Raw genomic sequence first — 25,643 nt, 5'->3', positions numbered from 1 at the left:
TGTGTATTGACTTCTTGAGCCTCTAGATAGCAAAATTCACGTCCGATTTCACTGAAATTATTATTGCTCTAAGTATGGTTTAAATCGGTCCATGTTTTGATATAGCTGCCATATTAACCGATCTTGGATCTAGACTTCTTAAGCCAATAGAGCGCGGAATTCTCATCTGATTTGGGTGAAATTTTACAAGAGGTGTTTTTGTTATGACTTCCAATAACTGTGCTAAGTATGATTCAAATCGGTCCATAACCTGATATAGCTGCCATATAAACCGATCTTGGATCTTGACTTCTTGAGCCTCTAGAGGGCGCAATTCTCATCCGATTTGGCAGAAATTTTGTACAACGGCTTCTCTCATGACCTTCAACATATGTGTCTAATATGGTCTGGATCGATCAATAGCTTGATACAGCTTCCATATAAACCTATCTCCTGATTTTGCTTCTTGAGCCCATACAAGGCGCAGTTCTCATCCGAATGAATTGAAATATTAAACAATGACTTCTACAATGTTCAGCATTCATTAATTGTCAGAATCGGACTATAACTTGATATAGATCCAATAGCGTGACAGTTTTTATTCAATATTCTTTGTTTGCTTAAAAAGAGATACCGCGCATAGAACTCGACAAATGCGATCCATGGCGGAGGGTATATAAGATTCGGTTTCTTATGCATTGTTTTGCTCAATTTGTTCACAGAAATAAACTTTTTGTCATTTATTTCACATAAGTGCAATTCCCTTTCCGAAAATATGTGAAGAAATTTTACACATCCACATCTCTCATACACTCTCTCCAAGATGACCCGAAGCAAACCTATTGTTTTAACATTTGCCACAAAAACCATACTATAAAATTTTTTTGTGTGACTTTATTGAATGAGAGTGTATGCATACATACATAATGTAATCAACGTTTATGCAAACAATTTGTGCAACCTTTTGCAAATGTATTGGAGCGTGGGAAAAAAGTACTGCATTTAAAAAGCAATTCTTATAAAAACTCAAGTAAGAGCGTGCTAAATTCGGCCGGGCCGAATCTTATAAACCCTCCACTATGGATCGCATTTGTCGAGTTCTTTGCGCGGTATCTCTTTTCAGGCAAACAAAAGTCGGTAATGGTTCCATCGTCGGTTGCCTGTTCGTTAAGCTTTATTGGGTTTCCATTCTCTGTTCTGCCTGGTGCTTCAATACTAGGATCTTTTCCTATCTTAGCTTTCCAAATCTTAAGTCAATGGGCTTCTTGGGAGTAGTTGATGGTACCATCATCGGCTCCCTGTTCATTGGGTTGCATTGAGTCTCCTGTAGCTGCGCTGCCTAATGTTTCAATATTGGGATCTTTACCTATCCCAGTATTCCGAATCTTTAAGTCTGTGATGGGTCCGTCGTCGGGTTCCCATTTTGTTAGGCTGTGTTGGGTCTCTCGCCACTGCACTGCCTGATTGTTTTTGTATTAGGATCATTGCTTCTCCTAGTCTTTCTAATATTGAGAGATGCCGTGATTGTCTCGTTGTCGGCCTCCTGTTTGTTGCGCTGTGTTGAGTCACCTGCCAATGCACGGACTGTTGTCGGAGAACGAAAATTTCTGCCTATCCTAGTCTTCCCAATCTTGAAAAAGACAGCTTTGCTCCCGTAGTGTGCCATGCCTTTAGTCTTAGCCAAACTTGTCACGGAGACTTGATGAATGCCAACCACAAAGAGAGTTCCTTCCTCCTTCTCCTCCCTGTGGCAGACCTCCCACTTCTCTGCGACCAAACCTTAATTTTGCTTGCCCAAGAATCTCAAAATGCGTTCTGTCGCAATTTTACTGCCCCATCCCTTGATGAAGACCATACCCTTTGTGAGCTGGGGGAGCGTGAATACCTCTGACGAGCTGTTTGATGGTATCAATACAATCCGCCGACGCAAAATGCGGCGTAAAGATGTCCCCTCTAAACTCGTTGCTTCTCATTTGTATGGGTGGACCCTCTACAGAGTTCCACACATGTTCAAAAATCCGATCGTTAACCAGATTCTTCACTTGGGATGATCTGGTGGAAACCTACCGGATGCACAGCCGATATTGATGACTGCATAAGTCAGCTCATCTCTGTTGTGCTTCCTTGCCACTCTGGCGTAAGAGGGCGGCTTCTTACCATCTTCCCCTTCCGTGATGGCTGTGCCCTTTTGGAAGTCACAGTCCTCCATGAAGACTCAGAGGCCGTGCGCGCTTCCTTCATTCGTGTTCCAACTTTGTCCACCTTCGCAGGACACTGTCTGGAGTCTCCATTGCGGGATGGCTGGCTTAGTTTTCCCAGAGTACTTGAAAGCGGGAAGCTCTTTTTGTTCTTCAGTATTTAAGCAGTGTTATGCTCTTCGGGAAATCTGATTCTTTTTCCAGCTTCCGTAGAAGTGCTTGGAATGTCAGTTCTATCCCTTCCAGCATCCTCTACTTTTGCCCGATTACTCTGCCGGTACATACTCCTCTGTCTCCTTTGTCGTGCACCGGATTGCTTTCTCGGTCTGCTTGTGAGCTTAGCAAAGCCATCGTTCACTTCTGTTGTAATCCCGATGCCCTCATCTCACGATTTGGCTGCGATGACTGTTTCATTGACACAGTCGCTGTCTGAATCCGAGTCAGAAACACCACCTTTACTTAAAGGCTGGGGAGGAACTGTGCATATGCATTTATTTATCTATTAGTCTGACGACTAGTTGTGCGCTTCAAGCATTACTCTCGACTTCAGGTGGCAAGGCACCCACACCTATAGGAGGGGAGGACAACATGCTGCGGTCTGACGCCACCACCGCAGATATTGAGTCTTTGGAGCCCATTTCTATCCTACTCCAAAAGGCTTTAACAGTTTTTTCGTAATAGGTAGTACCTATTCCGAGATACGAATATATATTTGTTTTTTTCTTTGAGAAGCGAAAGAAGTTATGAAGAAGTTGTTGAAAGCCCCACGTGCAAAATTTCTGTCAAATCGGACGAGAATTGCGACCTTTAGAGGCTCAGGTCAGTTCATACGGCAACTGTATCAAAACATGGACCGATTTGGCCCATTTACAATCCCAACCGACCTACACTAATAAAAAAGATTGTGCAAAATTTCAAGCGGCTAGCTTAACTTCTTCAAAAGCAAGCGTGCTTTCGACAGACAGACGGACGGACGGGCAGACGGACGGTCATGGCTAGATTGACTTAAAATGTCTTGACGATCAGGAATATGTATAGTTTATATGGTCTTAGACGCATATTTAGAGGTGTTACAAACAGAATGACGAAATTAGTATACCCCGATCCTATGGTGGAGGGTATAATAATCAGAATACTGGTCTAAAATTATATACTGTGCGGTCCGGGTTTTCAAGAACACAAAACGAAAACTTTTCTTTGGGTTAATTTTTGCAAAATTTGTTAAGGTACGAATGCAGACTGTAATAAAATTTCTACCCAGTTCGAAGATTCAGTGATTTCAAACCTTAAAAGTATAGGGTTTTAAAGCTTTATACAAAGCAATTTTTGCCGTTTTGCGAATGCAAAAATCGGAACAGAGCTGAGAAATAAAAAACTGTAGTAAATTACAATAATTCACGTATCGTAAGGAGTTTTGCTATTTTCACTTTGAGTTTCACGGCGAAACTCGAACTTAGTACAAAGCTTTAGTTTATAAAATTCACTTGGATGTGTCAACAAAGGACTCTTACATATTAAATTAAAGTGGAAAATAAGTTTCTTCATGGAAAAATTTCTTCATGCAATAATATTTCTCCTCCCGAATGGACTTTGAAGCTTCCCGCTTTCAGGTATAGCCTTGCTAGAGCCTTATACTATGAAGTAAATGGGATATAAGGATCATTATGGCAAAATTGCAATGCATCAGCTAAAAATCTCCATATTAAATATTGATGAGCATATATTTGCAAGCAGCAGCAACACAGTGTGTAATGTTATGCGAAAGACCAATCAGATTACCATGGACACAGGATAAATGTTTTCTATTCTGTTTCCATTGTCCTAAGCCGAGTAAAGGAATGTTTTTCACACTCGTTGAATGGGAAACAATAAAGCCGTTAAGTCAGGAATATCTTAGTCTTGTGCAGCATAGTTGACAACCAAATGCATGTTAGAAAGTGGAAGGTCCTTTAATTTATGCACAAACGCAATTTTGCATATGGAGTTACCAACACTGAGGTAGAGAGCTGCCAGGATTTTTTTATACAAAAAACATAAAAAACGTGAACAAAAACAAGTAAAAGGGGGTTAAGTTCGGCCGGGCCGAACTTTGGATACCCACCAGTAAATATGTAAACCACCTTTCATCAAGATCCGGTGAAAATTTCATACCTTATGTGCCATAGCAGTTATATCGAAATATGATCCGATTTGGACCAAATACTAGTACAAGTACAAGTCATTGCTCAATTGTGTATAACTAAATATTGGTATTTTTAGTAGCTATATCTAAAAATAAACCGATCGGAACCATATACAACATGGATATCGAAAAGCCTAACATAAGTCAATGTATCATCTGATCTATAAATGCGCCTTTTTTTGGGCCTTAAAGTTTTGGCCCGAGATATCGGTCTATATGGCAGCTAAATGCAAATCTTGATCGATCTAGACCAAATAGCAGAAATATGTGGAGGGACTGAACTTAACTCTCTGTCCCAAATTTTTGGCAATATCGGACAATAAATACGCCTTTTATGGGCCCAACACATTAAATCGAGAGATCTATATGGCAGCTATATCCAAATCTGAAACGATCTGAGTGAAATTGAAGAAGGATGTCGGAGGGCCTAACACAATTTACTATTCCAAATTGCAGCGACATCGGACAATAAATGCGCTTTTTATGGCCCCAAAACCTAAAACCGAGAGATCGGTCTATATGGTAGCTATATCCAAATCTGGACCGATCTGTGTCATAGTGCAAAAGTATGTTAAGGAGCTTGACTTTACTTACTGTCCAAAATTTCGGCGACATTGGACAAAAAATGTTGCCGCAATTTGCGCCTAAGACCCGAAACCAACTCACCGCTCTAAATGACAGCGAAATCGGGTAATAAATTCAGTTTTTATGGCCTTAAGACCCTAAATCGTCAGATCGGTATATATGGCAACTATATCTAAATTTGGTCTGATCTGGACCATATTCAACGGATATCCGGAGTATTAAAACAACGTACTGTTCCAAATTTTTCCAAAACGTCTAATTAATGCGACTTTCATGACCCTAAAGCAAAAGCTCTGTCTATATGACAGCTATATCCCAATATATAACCCGATCTGGACCATATACAGTACAGACTTTCTACAACTCACTGTTCCAAATCTTCTCAAAACCGAGTAATAATTGGGCCTGCTACGAGCCTAGGACCAAAAATCGGCAAATCGGTCTATACGGTAGCCAGAGACGTAGCCAGGATTTTATTTTGGAGGGGCACTATATAAAAACTAAAATACCAATACAATGTTAAGTAAGAATGCTCGCTAATATTTGAAGAATTGAAATTAGAGCCCGAAAGCCACCCCCTGGCTACGTCCCAAACGGCAGCTATATGTAAATATGAATATGACAGGTCGAATGTCACAAGTCACTGTTTCAAATTTCAGCAAAATCGGGTAGTAAATGCGGCTTTAAGAGCTAAAAATACTAAATCGCCAGATCTGTCATTATGGCAGCTATATCCAAATATAGTCCGATTTATTGTATTCAAGAACTTAATCAACGTATAGAAGGAAAACGAGCCGGTGCAAAATTTCAACTCAATATCTCAATTTTATACCCTCCACCATAGGATGGGTGTATACTAATTTCGTCATTCTGTTTGCAATTTCTCGAGATATTCGTCTAAAACCCCATAAAGTATATATGTTTTTGATCGTCATGACATTTTAAGTCGATTTAGCCATGTTCTTCCGTCCGTTCGTCTGTCTGTCGAAAGCACGCAAACTTTCGGAGGAGTAAATCTAGGCGCTTGAAATTTTGCGCAGAATACTTTTTATTGGTGTAGGTCGTTTGGGATTGTAGATGGGCCAAATCGGTCCATGTTTTGATATAGCTGCCATATAGACTGCCATTTTGGGTCTTGACTTCTTCAGCCTCTAGAAGGCGCAATTCTTATCCGATTTGACTGAAATTTAGGACGTGATGTTTTGTTATGATTTCCAATAACTGTATTATGTGTGTTTCAAATCGGTCTATAACCTGATATAGCTGTCATATAAACGGATCTGGAGTCTTGACTTCTTCGGCCCAAAGAGGGCGCAATTCTCATCTGATTTTGCTGAAATTTGGAATGAGGTGTTCTGTTTTGCACGTGATGTTTTGGTATCATTTCCAACAACTGTGCTTAGTATTGGTTAAATCGGTTTATAACCTGATATAGCTGCCATATAAACCGATTTTTGGTCTTGACTTCATCAACTTTTAGAGGGCGCAATTCTAATCCGATTTGGCTGTAATTCTGCACTTGGTGTTTTGATATCACTTTCAACAACTGTGCTAAGTATGGTTCAAATCGGTACATAACCTGATATAGCTGCCATATAAACCGATCTTGGATCTTGACTTCTTGAACCGCTAGTGGGCGCAATTCTTATCCGATTTGGCTGAAATTTTGTACAACGGCTTTTGTCATGACTTTCCACATGCGTTTCCAATATGGTCTGAATCGAGCTATAACTTGATACAGCTTCCTCATAAACCGATCTCTGGATTTTGCTTCTTGAGCCCCTACAAGGCGCAATTCTTATCTGAATGGACATTTATGGTCCGACCAAAACTTCAAAAGCTCCAATAGTATGACAGTTCTTATTCATTATTCTTTATTTGCCTAAAAAGAGATACCGCGCAAAGAACTCGACAAATGCGATCCATGGTGGAGGGTATATAAGATTCGGTCCGGACGAACTTAGCGCGTTCTTATTTGTTTAAGATTACAACTGTCGGGCATACGGACGGACAGATACGCGGGCGGACGAACAGACGCACGGACATTGTTAAAACGTCAGAGATTTTTACGGCGATCAGGAAAATATATACTTTGAAGGGTCGGAAATGGATATTTCGATGTCCCTCAAACGGAATGACTAAATGAATATGCCCCGTAGCCTACGGTTGTGGGTATAAAGACAAGTAAAGAACAGCAAAAATCGGAAGTCAGTAACCATATTAGACCCCTTATCTACTCTATACGTGTTAATTGGGCAATAAGACTACACTGAAAGAAAAATGACTGTACTTTGCCAATACCGTCTGGTATTATTTTGTTGTCGTCATTAATACTGATTTTTAATGCCATTTAGTATCAATTCAATACCAGACAAAGGAGGCTTTTAAGAATTGACGTTGTCACATTTGTATTCTTGTCATTGTGGCAGAAGTGATGTTGAATTTTGTATTTAAAATATTGCCGCCATTATAAAATATTTGTTAAACAAATGAAAAAAATGTTGTAATACAATTAGAGTGCTTAAAAACTTGTTCAAATCGTTGAAAGCGGTGAAAATGGAAATAGTACAAATTCTAAGGACATTTTACATCAAAAAAGTGACAGTCTCCTGGGTGGAAAACGAATCTGTATTGGTGTATTCATATGAAAACTACTTCTCGATAATCAATTAAGGTTTGGTACTAAAACTAATGACAGATTGAGATTAAAACCAATACCAGTTTGGTAATAAGGCTAGTACCACACGGTACTTATCATTTTATGTTTCATCCATACCATCCGGTATTGTTTTTGTACCATACGGTGTTGTTTTACTATCTATACCGTATGGTACTGAAATGAGCACGTTTGGTATCAACTTTTCTCTTGGTGTATATGGACGCAGCTTTTTTGTGCCCAAGACCTTAAATCAAGAGCTATATTCAAATTTAGCCCGATCTGAACCATTCTTGCTACGATCGTGGAGGGGCTCCACACAACTCATTGAGACGAATTTCAGCGAAATCAGATATTGAATGTGTTTTTTATGGCCCAAGACCTTACATCGGGAGATTGGTGTATGTGGAAGCTTTATCCAAATATAGACCGATCTAGGTCATATTAAACAGGTGCGTTGAAAAGCCTGATACAGTTCACTGCGCCAAACTTCTGCGAAATTGGTTAATAAATGTGCCTTTTATGGGCCCAGGGACTTTAATCGGGGGATCGGTCTATATGGGAGTATAACAAGATGTACTTCGATATATCTTCAAACTTAGCCCATCCATGGACAAAAAATGAATCTGTGCAATGTTTTAGACCATTATCGAAATTTTTTTAAAGAATGTAGCGTGATTTTAACGTACACACGACAGACTATCCTACGCTGAAGCCACCATAGCACAGAGGTTAGCATGTCCGCCTATGACGCTGAACGCTGGTGTTCGAATACTGGCGAGACCATCAGAAAAAATTTTCAGGGGTGGTTTTCCCCTCCTAATGCTGGCAACATTTGTGAGGTACTATGCCATGTAAAACTTCTCTCCAAAGAGATGTCGCACTGCGGCACGCCGTTTGGACTCGGCTATAAAAAGGAGGTCCCGGTATCATTGAGCTTAAAATTGAATTAGACTGCACTCATTGATATGTGAAAAGTTTGCTTCTGTTCCTTAGTGGAATATTCATGGGCAAAATTTGCATTTGCATCATAAGCTGTAGGGTATAATGACGCCCCTTATAACTATTCTAAGAAACTGGTGAACTGAGATGGAAAAAGGTGCTTGCATATGTAATCGTATGATGATATTGTTATGCTCAGGGATATATGGCTTTAAAGGTAAATTTAACAAGTAAAAGCGTGCTAAGTTCTGCCGGGCCGAATCTTATATACCCTCCACCATGGATCGCATTCGTCGAGTTCTTTTCCCGGCATCTCTTCCTAGGCAAAAAAAAAGGATATAAGAAAAGATTTGCTCTGCTATTAGAGCGATATCAAGATATGGTCCGGTTTGGACCACAATTAAATTATATGTTGGAGACCTGTGTAAAATGTCAGCCAATTCGAATAAGAATTGCGCGTTTGCTCAAAAAGTAAAATAGAGAGATCGATTTATATGGGAGCTGTATGGGGCTATGGACAGATTCAGACCATAATAAACACGTATGTTGATGGTCATGAAAGAATCCGTCGTACAAAATTTCAGGCAAATCGGATAATAATTGCGACCTCTAGAGGCTCAAGAAGTCAAGATCCCAGATCGGTTTATATGGCAGCTATATCAGGTTATGAACCGACTTGTACTTTATTTGACATAATTGTTCAAAGTAACAATAAAAAACGTCTTGCGAAATTTCAGCCAAATCGGATAGGAATTGCGCCCTCTAGAAACTCAAGAAGTCAAGTCCCCAGATCTGTTTATATGACAGCTATATCAGGTTATGAACCGATTTAAACCATATTTGGCACAGTTGTTGGATATCATAACAAAATACTACGTGCCAAAATTCATTCAAATCCGATAGGAATTGCGCCCTCTAGAGGCTCAAGAAGTCAAGACCCAAGATCGGTTTATATGACAGCTATATCAGGTTATGGACCGATTTGAATCATACTTGGCACAGTTGTTGGATATCGTAACAAAACACGTCGTGCAAAATTTCATTCCAATCGGATAAGAATTGCGCACTCTAGAGGCTCAAGAAGTCAAGACCCAAGATCGGTTTATATGGCAGCTATATCAGGTTATGGACCGATTTGAACCATACTCGGCAACGTTGTTGGATATAATAACGAAACACGCCGTGCAAAATTTCATTCCAATCGAATAAAAATTGCGCACTCTAGAGGCTCAAGAAGTCAAGACCCAAGATCGGTTTATATGGCAGCTATATCAAAACATGGACCGATATGACCCATTTACAATACCAACCGACCTACACTAATAAGAAGTATTTGTGCAAAATTTCAAGCGGCTAGCTTTACTCCTTCGGAAGTTAGCGTGCTTTCGACAGACAGACGGACGGACGGACGGACGGACGGACAGACGGACGGACATGGCTAGATCGACATAAAATTTCACGACGATCAAGAATATATATACTTTATGGGGTCTCAGACGAATATTTCGAGTAGTTACAATCAGAATGACGAAATTAGTATACCCCCCATCTTATGGTGGAGGGTATAAAAATAACTATTTGACAGAAAAAGAAAATTATACATCTATCCCATGCTTTAGAAAAGAATACTGAAGTGGTCCGTTCACGAATAATGCATTATATTGGTTGCCCAAAAAGTAATTGCGGATTTTTCATTTGGTCGGCGTTGACAAATTTTTTCACAGCTTGTGACTCTGTAACTGCATTCTTTCTTCTGTCAGTCATCAGCTGTTACTTTTAGCTTGCTTTAGAAAAAAAGTGGAAAAAAGTATATTTGATTAAGTTCATTCTAAGTTTTATTAAAAATGCATTTACTTTCTTTTAAAAAAATCCGCAATTACTTTTTGGGCAACCCAATATTTATTTAAAATTTTTAAACTTATCTGACATTTTCAAAGAAAATAATAATTAAGTACAGTCGAACTTCTCTATAGCAGTTGGGCACCGACGAAATACTATGTTATAGAGAAACTGACCAAAATTATGTTTAATTTGACCTAGGTTAGAATAGATTGAAAAGACGGTGGGGATATTAATCCGCCCTATGCTACTATGGACATACACCAAAGCCGGACTGTTTTGCGCTCTAAAAAGTAACTTCGAAAAAGAAAGTTTTAAGTTAGTAATTCCGAGCTACTTACAAAATCCTTGAATGTTTTCCATACCACTCCTCTAAGTAGGTTCATGTCTGGTATTGTATCCCCACCTAAATACCGGTGTCTGTTAGCCGCGAAAGCCGGATAATGACGTTGGAAATGATCCAACGTCTCATCATCTTCCTCTGATGCCCTACACAGGCAATCACTTGCCGCTCCGATTTTGCATAAGTGAGCTCGTAGTCTTATGTGTCCCGTCATGATTCCAAAAGCTATACTGACCTCCTTCTTACTCCCTTTCAGTAATAGCCTCGTTCTCTCATGATCCGGTTCACCCCATAGGATTTTCGACGTACTACCGACTGTTTCGTTGTCCCACAGAGTTTCATGCGCGTTCGTAGCCCACGCCTTAACTCGGACTGCGTCGACCCTAAATGCTTGGGGTTAACCAAGTTCATTGACGGCAGTACTCTGGCCTTCACCGTCAAGTCGTTTGCCCTCTCATTTCCCCTTACTCCGTTATGGCCCGGCACCCAAACGATGCGGATTTTGCCATCCTCGGAGAAGGCGTTAATATCCCCCTTACACTGCAAGACTGTTCGTGACCTTACCGTCCTGGTTGTTATTGTCTTTATGGCCATTTTACTGTCCATAAAGATGTTCACATTCGACGTCCTCGAGTTAGCCCCACACTATTTTAAGCATTCCGTGATTGCCCGGATCTCCGCCTTCAGGACGGTATTATGGTCAGGTCTAAAACAGATCTTAGTCACAGGGTTCTCAATGAAGACCCCCAGGCCAACTCTGTCCTCTAGCTTTGATGCAGACATGTAACATGATCTTCCAGATGGCAATACTAGGGTTCCGTCAGTTCAAGCTTGTGCAGCTGGCAGCAGTGCCTCGCACTTGACCTCAAATATCGTCTCAGGTATCCGATCGAAAACCTCTTTCCGTCCTTTCAGGTTTACTATCGTCGCCTCGATTATACCTCGATGGTATGAGCTGATCCCATCCTCAATCCTTTCTTCCGTCGCCTTAAGTGTTATAGCCACTGTGGCTGCGTCACACTTAATCTGAATGTCAATTGGTCGTTTGTCTTGAATAGTCTCCAGTGCCCTAGAGGGCGTGGTCCTTATCGCTTCGCCTATGCCAAGATAATATGTTCTCTGAACCAGTTGTATGGTAATTTGACCAAAATTCAAAAATAAAAAACGCACAGTGCGAATCGAAAAAATAGTAAACAAGTAAAAGCGTGCTAAATTCGGCCGGGCCGAATCTTATATACCCTCCACCATGGATGGCATTTGTCGAGTTCTTTTCCCGGCATCTCTTCTTAGGCAAAACAGGATATAAGAAAAGATTTGGACTACAATTAAATTATATGTTGGAGACCTGTGTAAAATGTCAGTCAATTCGAATAAGAATTGCGCCCTTTGGGGGCTCAAAAAGTAAAATAGAGAGATCGATTTATATGGGAGCTGTATCGGGCTATAGACCGATTCAGACCATAATAAACACTTGTTGATGGTCATGAGAGGATCCGTCGTACAAAATTTCAGGCAAATCGGATAATAATTGCGACCTCTAGAAGCTCAAGAAGTCAATATCCCAGATCGGTTTATATGGCAACTATATCAGGTTATGAACCGATTTGAACCATACTCGGCACAGTTGTTGGATATCATAACAAAACACGTCGTGCCAAAATTCATTCAAATCGGATAAGAATTGCGCCCTCTAGAGGCTCAAGAAGTCAAGACCCAAGATCGGTTTATATGGCAGCTATATCAAAACATGGACCGATATGGCCCATTTACAATAACAACCGACGTACACTAATAAAAAGTATTTGTGCAAAATTTCAAGCGGCTAGCTTTACTCCTTCGGAAGTTAGTGTGTGACAGACGGACAGACGGACGGACAGACGGACATGGCTAGATCGACATAAAATGTCGCGACGATCAAGAAAATATATACTTTATGGGGTCTCAGACGAATATTTCGAGTAGTTACAAACAGAATGACGAAATTAGTATACCCCCATCCTATGGTGGAGGGTATAAAAGCAGCAAGTAAGAGCGTGCTAAGTTCGGCCGGGTCGAATCTTATATACCCTCCACCATGGATCGGATTCATATTTTTTTAGACAAACAAATAAAAATGAATAAAAACTGTTATGCTATTGGAGCTATATCAAGTTGCAGTCCGATTCGGACCATAAATTAATTGAATTTCAAACATGGTAGACGTCATTGTGTAATATTTCAGGTCATTCGGCCGGATTGACGGACAGGCGGAAGGATGTGGTTAGATCGACTTAAACTGTCATGACGATCAAGAATATATCTACTTTATGGGGTCTTAGACGCATATTTTAAGGTGTTACAAAGAGAATGACGAAATTAGTATACCCCCATCCTATGGTGAAGGGTATAAAAAGGAGGCCCCTTATCATTGAGCCTAAACTTGAATCGAACAACACTCATTGATATGTGAAAAGTTTGGCCTTGTTCCCTAATGATCTTGGGCAAACTTGCATTTGCATAGACAGATCTCCTTATTCAAATTTCTTTAAGCCACAATAAATTCCCGATTTCCCTGAAATCTGGCACAACGACTTGTGCCAAGTATGCTGAATATGGTCCAAATAATTCTAAATTTTAAATTAGCGCCCTAATGGACGGATCTCCCTATTAAGTATATCATATGGTCATTAAAGCTTCATTTATTACCCGATTAGGCTAAAATTAGGCACAATGATTTAGATGATATATGGGTTGCCCAAAAAGTAATTGCGGATTTTTTAAAAGAAAGTAAATGCATTTTTAATATAACTTAGAATGAACTTTAATCAAATATACTTTTTTTTCACTTCTTTTCTAAAGCAAGCTAAAAGTAACAGCTGATAACTGACAGAAGAAAGAATGCAATTACAGAGTCACAAGCTGTGAAAAAATTTGTCAACGCCGAGTATATGAAAAATCCGCAATTACTTTTTGGGCAAACCAATATATAACACAGTGAGCTGTGTTTGTCCCTTCGACACCCGTGTCGAGTATGATTTGGATCGGACTATATTTGGGCCATCGTGGCGCAGAGGTTAGAATGTCCGCCTATGACCCCGAGCGCCTGGGATCGAATTCTGGCGTGTGTTTGGTACTTTGACGTCCGTGTATAGCTGCCATATAACCCGATCTTGGGTCTTGACTTCTTGAGCCTCTAGGGGGCGCAATTCGAATCCGATTGAAATGAAATTTTGCACGAAGTATTTTGTTATGATATCCAACAACTGTGCGAAGTATGATTCAAGTCTGTCCATGTTTTTATATAGCTGCCATATAAACCGATCTTGGGTCTTGACTTCTTGAGCCTCTAGGGGTCGCAACTCTAATCCGATTGGAATGAAATTTTGTATGAAGTATTTTGTTATGATATCCAACAACTGTGCGAAGTATGATTCAAATCTGTCTATGTTTTTATATAGCTGCCATATAAACCGATCTTGGGTCTTGACTTCTTGAGCCTATAGAGGGGGCAATTCTTATCCGATTGGAATATAATTTTGCACGACGTGTTTTGTTATGATTTTCAATATCTGTGCGTTGTATGGTTCAAATCGGTTCATGTTTTGATATAGTTGCCATATAAACCGATCTTTGGTCCTGACTTCTTGAGCTTCTAGAGGGCGCAATTCTTATCCGATTTGAATGAATTTTGGCACGACGTGTTTTGTTATGATATCCAACAACTGTGTCAAGTATGGTTCAAATCGGTCCATAACCTGATAAAGCTGCCATATAAACCGATCTTGGGTCTAGACTTCTTGAGCCTCTAGAGGGCGCTATTCTTATCCGATTTGCTGAAATTTTGTTCGATGGATCCTCTAATGACCATCAACATAGGTGTTTATTATGGTCTGAATAGGTCTATTGCCTGATACAGCTCCCATATAAATCGATCTCTGTATTTTACTTTTTGAGCCCCTAAAGGGCGCAATTCTTATTCGAATTGGCTGACATTTTACACAGGACTCCAACATATAATTTAACTGTGGTCCGAACCAGACCATATGTTGATATCGCTCCAATAGCAAAGCAAATATTTTCTTTTATTCTTTTTTTGCCTAAGAAGAGAAGCCGGGAAAAGAACTCGACAAATGCGATCCATGGTGAAGGGTATATAAGATTCGGCCCGGCCGAATTGAGCCCGCTTTTACTTGTTTAAATGTCAACATCATTTGGTAGTTTTGTTATAATTGGAATGCTGGGCTTCAGCGTCTTCAGTTTATTGAATAAAACTCATCTGGACAGTTGAGGAATGCTTAGTCAGCTTAACCAAAGTAAATCTTTAAACAGTAACAATAATATCCGTGATATATTCTACAGAAAAAAAATGACATGTTGAAATACTAAGGGATTAAGTGGAAATAATGGAAAAGCAACATAAAATAAAGGCTCACAGGATATCCATATCTCCAGTACGAATACTCAAGTAGGTGCTTACACATGACACTTGCCAGCAGCATTGCATAAAGGGAGCTGTAATATGCAACAAGTAAAACAAAGCAAAGTAAATTTCAACTCATGAAATATTTACGAATATGTTCAATTTATATATACCAACTACTACTCCCACTCACAACTTTGGCCAAGTACAAGCAGACAAGGGCGTTCGAATAGAAAACGAACTTTGCATTGCAGTAAAATAAATAGAAAACAATGAGGGATATAAGGCAACAACATGAATTACTAGCAAAATGAACCAAATGAAGTGGGTGTGTGCACTTTGGAATTGCAGATATGTGGGTGTGTGTGTGCAACGATAGCTATCTACGTACCTTTATCCTGCGTTGACAGCTAGAATTGATATGTTACTTGGCTACTGCAAGAGTCAAGATAAAGTTACCTTTATTTGTGACAGTCTGGTGATATGTTGATGTGCCCTTCTACATTTTAAAGTTGGGATAAAAAAATCATGGATTTCTTAGAAAAATCTCTTAAATAGAATTTTGCCAAATATTGGTTGAGACAAATATATTGTATAAACAAAAAAAGGTTACTTAAAGTTCAAATTGTTTCCCTTATCGAATGACTTTGGAAATGTGAGCCAAAAAAGCGAATCTTCACTATGAAGATGATATTTTTAAATTTAATCCAAAGTCCAAAGACGATTTGCTGACATTAAACAACATTTTGGTCTTCATTACGAAAATCTGTTCTACTTCTTCTATTTTTTGCAAATTTTGCCCATGAACATTCCGCTAAGGAACAGGGGCAAACTCCTTCTTTTCAGAATAAACAATTCTTTAGCATCAAGTAAAATTCTTTTATCAAAGGAAATGTTTCCTTAAAAAATGAAAAAACAGGTACAGGATTTGAGGTTCCCATGGAGCACTTCTTCTCGGATCATCGCTACATTGGGTTTAGAATAGCACGGTCAGCGCAGAATCCTATCCACAGAAAGTCACCCTGGACCTCCAGGGAGACTTGTAACATTAGGAAAGAGTTGCGCAGACTTTATAAAAGAGGGAAGTAAAAAAGCTGCTGGAAGGTTTTCTCCGAACAGTTTGATAGCGTTAATGACGTCGCCAAGGTGAAAAGGTTTCTCTCAAAACATGAAACATTAGTAGACAACATGGGAGTGAGAGCAGAGATAACGCAGAACATGTTTAGGCTTTTGATAAAAACGCACTATACAAGAAACAACGGGACTCGCGGAGACACCGGAATCTTTGTATAATGAGGTTGATTTAAGGCTTGTCATAACAGAATTTCCAACCATTTAAGTCACCCGGACCAAATAGAATATTTCCGGCGGTACTACAGAAGGAGGCCACCCTAGCGCTGAGGTTAGCATGTACGCCTATGACGCTAAACGTCTGGTTTCGAATCCTGGCGAGACGATTAGAAAAAGTTTTCAGCGGTGGTTTTCCCCTCCTAATGCTGGCAACATTTGTGTGGTACTATGCCATGTAAAACTTCTCTCCAAAGAGATGTCGCACAGCGGCACGCCGTTCGGACTCGGCTAAAAAAAGGAAGGCCCCTTGTCATTGAGCTATAACTTGAATCGGACTACACTCATTGATATGTGAGAAGTTTGTCCCTGTACAGAAGGAGGCGGACTATCTAGCACCCCAACCGTATTCCTATTTTCACCTCGGACTAGAATATCTGGCAGGATGCCAGGGTGGTATTTATACTCAAGCTTGGCAAGCCAAGTTATGCGGCACCAAAGATCTATAAGCCCTACATCCTTTCTTCTCAAAACCATGGAATGTATTGTGTTTGTTGAGAGTCATAATAGAACACTATATGCAAAACTTCAGCAATATGCAAAACTTTTTGGCTCAAAAAATCAAATCGGGAGATCGGTTTATATGGGAACTATATCATGTTCTTGACTGATTTGAACCGTACTTAATACAATTGTTAGAAGTTATAACAAAACACCATGTTCAGAATTTCAACCAAATCGAATGAAAATTAAGGCTTCCAGGGGCTCAATGAGTCAAATCGGGAGATCGGTTTATATCGGAGCTAAATCAGGTTCTTTACCGATTGAATCCCCAATGAACTATATTAATATAAATTATCTGTGCAAAATTCCAAGCGACAAGCTTTACGCCTTTGACCACTATCGTGATTTCGACAGACGGACGGACATGTCTAGAACGACTCAGAACGCCGAGGCAAGCAATAACATGTACACTTTATGGTGTCTTAGACGAATATTTCGCGATGTTAACAACGGAGTGACTAGATTTGTATACCACCGTCCTATGGTGGTGGGTATACAACATTTTACTGAGATGCTAAGGAAAAATTGTGGGTCTCATAACTTAGGTTAAGGTAGGTTAGATAGAAACAAGTAAAAGCGTGATAAGTTCGGTCGGGTCGTATCTTATATACCATCAACCACGGAACGCATTTGTCGAGTTATTTTCCCAGTATCTCTTTTTAGGCAAACATATGATAAAAGGAACGAATTGCTATGATATTGGAGCTATAATATCAAGTTATAGTTCGATTCGGACCATAATTGAACTAAATGTTGGAGATCATAGCAGAATTCGTTGTGTTAAATTTCAGCCAATTCGAATAATAATTGCGCCCTTAAGGGACTCAAGAAGTAAAATAGAGAGATGGGTTTATATGGGAGCTGTATCAGGCTATAGACTGATTCAGTCCATAACGGAAACGTATGTTGAAGGTCATGAGAGAAGTCGTTGTATTAAATTTCAGCCAAATAGAATAATAATTGGGACCTCTACAGCCTCAAGAAGTCAAGATCTCAGATCGGTTTATATGGCAGCTATATCAGGTAATGGACCAATTAAAAGCATATTAGGTACAGTTGTTGGAAGTCATAACAAAACACTTCTTGCAAAATTTCATCCAAATCCGATAAGAATTGCTCTCTAATGGCTCAAGAAGTCAAGATTCAAAATCGGTTTGTATGGCAGCTATATCAGGTTATGGACCGATTTAAACCACACTTAGCCATACGATACCATGCGATTTAGACCATACTACTAAATTTCAGCCAAATATGAATTGCGCTCTCTAGAGGCTGGAGAAGTCAAGACCCAAAATGGGGTTATATGACAATTATAACAGGTTATGGAGTGATTTGGACCACACTTAACACAGATGTTGGATGTCGCAACATAACACCTAATGCAAAATTTCAGCCAAATCGGTTAAAAATTGCGCCCTCTGGTGATCCAAAGAGTTTTGCTTACTTCCTTTCAGCAATATCCCATATCTGGATTTCCCCATAGGGGTTTCGTCGTCCTACCGACTGTTTCGTTGTTCTACAGTGTTAAGTGAGCGTTTGTAGCGCACGCCTTTAACTCGAACTGCGTCGACCCGAAGGGCTTCGGATTAGTCAAGTTTATTGACGGCAGTCTCCTGGCCTTCACTGCCAATTCGTATGCTTTTTCATTCCTCCCTACTCCGCTATGGCCCGGCACCCAAACCATGACTTGAAGATGATAATGAACGAAAAAGTTGCAAAGGGCACGCCATAGGGGGAAATTTTGTTTTATGACGGATGCTGATTCAAAAGAAAAAAACAAGTAAAAGCTTGCTAAGTTCGGCCGGGCCGAATGGAAACCCACCACCATGGATTCTGCTTAAAATTAAGATTAAGTTGATGAGCATAATTTTATTGTACATACCAAACTTCTGTCAAACCAGCAAATTGCGGCTTCCATGGGGCTCAAGAAGTCAAATGAGGATATCGGTTTATAACGAAGCTATATGCAAATCTGAACCGATATGGCCCATTTGCAATCCTTAACGACCTGTGCAAAATTTCAAGCGTGAAGATTTACGCGTTCGACCGCTATTGTGATTTCGACAAACGGACGGACGGAAATGGATAGATCGAATCAAAATGTCGGGAGGATACAGAATATACATATTTTGTGGACTCAGGATCAATATTTCGAGATGTTTCCACTTCCACTGGTATACTTCAATACTAACAACGAATTCTAACCCGATGGGTTCATAAATAGATATAGGCCACTTAAAAACCGATACCCCGGCACCTTCTTGAGACCATGCAAATGCAAATTTTCCCACGAACACAACCATCAACATTCATTTTGCCAGGATTCGAACCCAGACTTTTAGCGTCATAGACGAACATGCTAAGCTCTGCGCTATGGTGGCCTCCATAGCAGAAGCATCAATCAATACCCGATACTTCAATTATAAACTGACTTCACAAGAGTACATTTTTGGAAGAATCCATGGTGGTGGGTAATGCTTCGAAATATTGATCTGAGACCATCCTGTATATATATACTTGATCGTTTTAACATTTTAAGTCAATTTATCCTTATTCATCCGTAAAAATCAAAAATCCGATTCAAGTTTTTAAGCTCAATGATAAGGGGCCTCATTTTTATAGCCGAAATCGAACGGCGTGCCGCAGTGCGACACCTCTTTGGAGAGAAGTTTTACATGGCATAGTACCTCACAAATGTTGCCAGCATTAGGAGGGGAAGACCATCGCTGAAATTTTTTTCTGATAGTCTCGCCAGGATTTGAACCCAGGCGTCAGCGTTATAGGTGGATATGCTAACTTCAGCGTTACGGTGGCCTCCCATTCTGTTTGTAACTCCTCGAAATATTTGTCTAAGACCCCATAAAGTATACATATTCTTGATCGACGTGACATTTTAAGTCGATCTAGCCATGTCCATCCGTGTGTCCGTCCGTGCGTTTGTCATGTTTTGATATAGCTGCCATATAAACCGATCTTGGATCATGACTTATTGAGCCACTAGAGGGCGTAATTTTCATCCGTTTTGGTTTTTATACCCAAAACCGAAGGATGGGGATATATTCATTTTGTCATTCCATTTGCAGCACATCGAAATATCCATTTCCGACCCTATAAAATTTATATATTCTTGATCAGCGTAAATATCTAAGACGATCTAGCCATGTCCGTCCGTCTGTCCGGCGGTCTGTTGAAATCACGCTACAGTCTTCAAAAATAGAGATATTGAGCTGAAATTTTGCACAGAGTCTTTTTTTGTCCATAAGCAGGTTAAGTTCGAAGATGAGCTATATCGGACTATATTCTGATATAGCCTCCATATAGACCGATCCGCCGCTTTAGGGTCTTTGGCCCATAAAAGCCACATTTATTAACCGATTTTGCTGAAATTTGACACAGTGAGTTGTGTTAGGCCCTCCGACATCCTTCGTCAACTTGGCTCAGATCGATCCAGATTTGGATATAGCTGCCATATAGACCGATCCTCCGATTTAGGGTCTTAGGCCCATAAAAACCACATTTATTATTCGATTTTACTGAAATTTAAGACAGTGAGTTGTGTAAGGCTCCTCGACATCCTTCGTCAATTTGGTATAGATCGGTTCAGATTTGGATATAGCTGCCATATAGACCGATCCTCCGATTTAGGGTCTTAGGCCCATAAAAGCCACATTTATTATCCAATTTTGCTGAAATTTGGGACAGTGAGTTGTGTTAGGTCCTTCGACATCCTTCGTCAATTTGGTCTAGATCGGTTCAGATTTGGATATAGCTGCCATATAGACCGATCTTCGCATTTAGGGTTTTAGGCCCATAGAAGCCACATTTATTATCCGATTTTGCTGAAATTTAAGACAGTGAGTTGTGTAAGGCCCCTCGACATCCTTCGTCATTTTGACCCAGATCGGTCCAAATTTGGATATAGCTGCCATATAGACCGATCCTCCGATTTAAGGTCTTAAGCCCATAAAAGCCACATTTATTATCCGATTTTACTGAAATTTAAGACAGTGAGTTGTGTTAGGCTCTCCGACATCCTCCGTCATTTTGGCCCAGATCGGTCCAAGTTTGGATATAGCTGCCATATAGACCGATCCTCCGATTAAGGGTCTTAGGCCCATAAAAGCTACATTTATTATCCGATTTTACTGAAATTTGACACAGTGAGTTGTGTTAGGCCCTCCGACATCCTTCGTCAACTTGGCTCAGATCGATCCAGATTTGGATATAGCTGTCATATAGACCGATCCTCCTATTTAGGTTCTTAAGCCCATAGAAGCCACATTTATTATCCGATTTTGTTCTTGTTTAGTTCTGCATTATGTCACAGATCGGTCAAGATTTGGATATAGTTGCCATATAGACCGATCTCTCGGTTTTAGGTTTTATTTTTAGATATAGTTAAAAGGACCAACATTTTGTTATGCATAATTGAACAATGACTTGTACTTATTAGAATTTGGTTCAAATCGGATCATATTTCGTTATACCTGCTATGGGACATAAGGCATGCAATTTTCGGATTTTGATGAAAGGTGGTTTATGTATATACCCGAGGTGGTGAGTATCCAAAGTTCGGCCCGGCCGAACTTAACGCCTTTTTACTTGTTTTTTTTTTTTTTTTTTTTTTTTTTTTTTAATTTTGAAAACGGTTCAACCTTTGCATGAGATGTTATGACTTCCAAAAACTGGTTCAAATCGGTTTATAACCTGATATAGCTGTTATATTAACCGATCTGGGATCTTGACTTGTTGGGCCTCTAGAGGGCGTAATTCTTATTCGCATTGGCTGAAATTTTTGCACAGTGACTTCTACTATCGTCTCCAACATTCAATTCACTTATGCTCCGAATCGGACCATAACTCGATTTAGCTCTAATAGCATAGCAATTCTTATCTGTATCCTTTGAGATACCGGGAAGAGAACTCGGCAAATGCGATCCATGGCACACCAATTCTTATCTGTATCCTGTGAGATACCGGGAAGAGAACTCGGCAAATGCGATCCATGGTGGAGGGTACATAAGATTCCTGTCGGCCGAACTTCAGCGTTAGCACGCTGTTACTTGTTTATGACTTCAAACATTCATGGTTGGTCGCCCAATAATCTGATATAGCTCACATTCAAATCAATCTCCCAATTGGTGTTCTACGGTCCCAAGAAGATTATTTTTAGGCAGAGTTTTGGTTCGCAAAGTAATCCTTTAAGTTTTGTCATCAAATTTATTATATGGCCAATTAAGGACGTTTGTATTTAGAATTTTTAAATTTTCCCCTTCTCTTAAAGTGTTGCGCCACTGTGTGTAACATTGCAGTTAGATATTTTATTCTTTTGAAATGTTTGCTCTATTCATTCCATTCCTTTCCATTGTTTAACTGCTCTTCTTTAGAACAATGTCCACTTTTAGCTCTGTATGGAAAAGCGCTTAAGCCAAAGCATGGCAACAAATGAATGGTAAAATCAATAAACTCTTAATACAAATATACAGACTATTCCTGTATGGACATCCTTCAAAGTGTAACTCATGGCAAATGTTCAATAAATCGTAGAGAGTAACATCCAACTTTTGCAATATGGATATGCATCTAAGCCTCCAAATGGATGTAATCCAAAAGCGATTTCATTCACAGGACTATTTGAAGTTGTGATATGCTATCACTGTTGTTAAACTTTTTCAATGGGATTCATAGCTTGTGCGCATACAGCAAGCAGGACTAAGTGAACATTTCCATTTGTATGGTATTCAAAAATTTATGATATTTTTTCCCTTTGCTAGAAAAGAGCAAACAAAATGCAGTTGAGGTAGAGTTGATTCATATGTGCTCCCTTACTGACATCTATTGAGCTTTTGCTCAATAGTTACCCAAGCTTATGGCAGTAATTCCTGGAATATTCTTTGCCAATAAAATAGATTACTTTTAAAAATGTACCAGCTTGGTGGAGAAATATTTTTAGCTGAACAAAGGGGTCTTTGTGTGCAACGCAAAAATATGTGGCAACATTTAATTTAATTAAATTACTTTAATATGAACAACAAAAAAAGGATATGCGAGGGCGTCGATGAAGAGAAACAAGGGGACGGACGTTGCCGTGTTACGATATTAAATTGAAAAGTGTAAAAAGCATTAACCCATTACATTGATCGAGTTTGAGTTTGTGACTTCCAAAGGACACACTTAAAGCCCACCGCACAACATGAGTTGTGATTGTGGTGTGTGTGTGAGTGTGTGTGCGTACGTTGGAGAAGCCGGTTCCACAGGTTACCTGCTTCTTTAATACCATTAAAAATGAGTGCCTTTATGTACTGGCTGTAAGCAAGCAAACTATTCAAAAACAACAACAAAACCCAACCGAAACCATATTGACACTGGGGGGCACATTGGTTATCGAACAACAACATCCTTGCACACCATCCATTTACCCTAACGCATGCACGCACGTACACAGCACTACACTACGTTACGCGTACGAGTGACGATAAGCACTTTTGGATGTACTGTATGAATGTATCCCTCCAAAAGGACTTGCATGCAATAGCTCGCCACAAAGGACTTTTTTTTTTTTGACAATGGCCTCAAAAGCCGCAGGGTTTCTATTGTAATAACAAGTGTGAAAAGCAAAGAGAAACGCGCCATGTGTCATGGCATGGCGGAAGGGACATATTTTCTCATTTTTTAATTTTCCGCGTGAGGTAAATTTAGTTTTTCTCTTCTTACAGAAAAATATTTGAAGGCTAACTGAAAGTTTGAACCAATAAAGAATCAATTTTCTTTTATCCGTAAAGACTTAATGTATAGAGTGAACTAGGTTTCATTAGAGAATGGAAGGACTTTATGGAAAATCAAGGCAGGGGAAAATGTTACTTTAACGTTCTGCAATGTTTGTAGAAGTTTATCGATATTTATGTAAATAAAAGGATACAAGGACAAGGAGGACAAATAAATAGACCAAACTAGGTTTAAAATTGACAAATTTTGGATACAAACAAGTAAGAGCGTGCTAAATTGGGCCGGGCCGAAACTTATATACCCTCCACCAAATATCGAATTTGACGAATTCTTTGCGTGGTACCTCTTTTTGGGTAAACAAAGAATAATGAATAAGAACTGTTATGCTATTGGAGACATATCAAGTTATAGTCCGATTTGGACCATAAATGAAATGAATGCTGAACATTGTAGAAATCATTGTTTAATATGTCAGTCCATTCGGACAAGAATTGGGCCTTGTAGGGGCTCAAGATGTAAAATCGGGAGATGGGCTCATATGGGAGCTGTATTTAGCTATAAATTGATTCAGACCATATTGGACACATATGTTGAAGGTCAAAGGAGAAACCGTTGTACAAAATTTCTGCCAAATCGGATGAGAATTGCGCCTTCTAGCGGCTTAAGAAGTCAAGATCCAAGATTGGTTTATATGGCAGCTATACCAGGTTATGAAGCAATTTGAACTATACTTCGCACAGTTGTTGGAAGTCATAACTAAAAACATTATGCGAAATGTCGGCCTAATAGGATAAGAATTGCGCCCTCTAGAGGCTCAAGAAGTCAAGATCCAATATGGGTTTATATGGCAGTTATACCAGGTTATGAACCGATTTGGACCATACTAACCCCAGTTGTTGGAAGTTATAACTAAAAACATTATGCAAAATCTGAGCCTAATAGGATAAGAATTGCGCCCTCTAGAGGCTTACGAAGTCAAGATACCAGATCGCTTTATATGGCAGCTATATCAGGTAATAAACCGATTTCAACCATACTTACCACAGTTGTTGGAAGTGATACCAAAACACTACTTGCAAAATTTCAGCAAAATCGGATGAGAATTGTGACCTCTAGGGGCTCAAGAAGTCAAGATCCAAGATCGGTTTAGATGACAGCTATACCAGGTTATGATCCGATTTGGACCATACTCACTCCAGTTTTTGGAAGTCATAACTAAAAACATAATCTGAGCCTAATAGGGTTAGAATTGCGCCCTCTAGAGGCTCAAGAAGTCAGAAACCAGATCGCTTAATATGGCAGCCATATCAGGTAATAAAGCAATTTGAACCATACTTACCACAGTTGTTGGAAGTGATACCAAAACACCACTTAAAATTTTCAGCCAAATCGGATGAGACTTATGCCCTCTAGTGGAACAAAAATTCTGCTGTAGCCAATTAAAGAAATGTAAGTTATGCCCATTAGCGGCTCAAGAAGTCAAGATCCAAGATTGGTTAATATGGCAGCTATCCCAGGTTATGAACTGATTTGGACCATATTTGCTCCAATTGTTGGAAGCCATAACTAAAAACATGCAAAATCTGAGCCTAATAGGATAAGTCAAGATACCAGATCGCTTTATATGGTAACTATATCAGGTAATAAACCGATTTCATCCATACTAAGCACAGTTCTTGGAAGTGATACCAAAACACCACATGCGAAATTTCAGCCAAATCGGATGAGACTTGTGCCCTCTGGCGGCTAAAGAAGTCAAGACCCAAGATCGGTTTATATGACAGTTGTACCAGGTTATGAACCGATTTGGACACTCTAGAGGCTCAAAAAGTCAAGATACCTGATCGCCTTATATGGCAGCTATATCAGGTAATTAACCATACTAAGCACAGTTGCTGGAAGTGATATCAAACCACCACGTGCTAAATTTCAGCAAAATCGGT

The sequence above is a fragment of the Stomoxys calcitrans genome, chromosome 2, assembly GCF_963082655.1.
Source record: "Stomoxys calcitrans chromosome 2, idStoCalc2.1, whole genome shotgun sequence".
NCBI lineage: Eukaryota > Metazoa > Arthropoda > Insecta > Diptera > Muscidae > Stomoxys > Stomoxys calcitrans.
Note: the sequence above shows the minus strand (reverse complement) of the source record.